Consider the following 1,075-nt stretch of genomic DNA (forward strand, 5'->3'; position numbering starts at 1 on the left):
CAAACAAACAAACAAACAAAAAACTCCTGGGCTCAAGCAATTCTTGTGCCTCAGCCTCCCATGTAGCTGGGACTACAGGCACTCACCACAATGCCCAGCTATTTTTTGAGACAGAGTCTCTCTCTGGCTCAGGCCAGTCTCAAACCTGTGAACTCAGGCAATCTATCTGTTGCCTTGGCTGCCTAGAGTGCTTGGATTACAGGCATGAGTCACTGCACCCGGCTGGCATTACTTTTTAATGTTGGACAAATGGTAGTCACATCCCAGGGGGCCTGAGAGCACTGGGTACTCATAGGACTCTGGAAACTCCTTAGGAAAGGTTAAGGTATGTTCATTATGTTCTGTTTAACCTAGGAGCAGTGACATTTACAAAATACCTTAAAGAGAGTGCTAACGAAGATCAATTCTGGCACTCAACAGAGTTGAAATGTCAGCTCTCTGAAAGACTTTCTAAGCGATTCTGAAAGACTTTCTAAGCGATACAGAAAGATTGGATGAAAGAGTTTATGTTGCCCTTCCCCAACCCACTGGGCTGAGGGAAACCAAGATGGCTGAAGGTGAACTGTCCTGACAATTGACTTGTTCAAACTCTCCCCATTCCTTACCTACTGCCCTCCTCACAGCCCCAAGCAAGAGGTACTTTCTCTCCAAAGGTGCAAAGTATGGAGCTGCCTAAGGTCTTTTAGGACCCCTCATCTGGGAGATGGAAGGGAAGCCCCTTTCCTCTTCTCTAGCAGCCAGGAACAGCTGTGGGGTCGGCCATTGATTCAGAGTGGGGATTTGTGGCTGTGTGCTGCATGTAAAAAGGGAGGACGACATTTTGAGCTGCTGTTGGGCATTTTTTTCCCAGAGAACTTGTTCTTATGGGCCATTGGCTCAGCAAGATTAGAAAACTCCCCACCTTCTCTTATAACTTCTTTTTCCAGAGGCTGCTGCAGCCCAATTCCTAGCCCAGATGAGACACAAGATGAGGCAAAGCAAGCCCATGGTCAAGAATTCATTCTCTGGCTCAGCGCCTGTGGCTCAAGCGGCTAAGGCGCCAGCCACATACACCTAAGGTGGCGGGTTCGAATCC

This window comes from Otolemur garnettii, unplaced genomic scaffold (genome assembly GCF_000181295.1).
Source record: "Otolemur garnettii isolate 467f Iridium unplaced genomic scaffold, OtoGar3 scaffold00050, whole genome shotgun sequence".
Taxonomy (NCBI): Eukaryota; Metazoa; Chordata; class Mammalia; order Primates; family Galagidae; genus Otolemur; species Otolemur garnettii.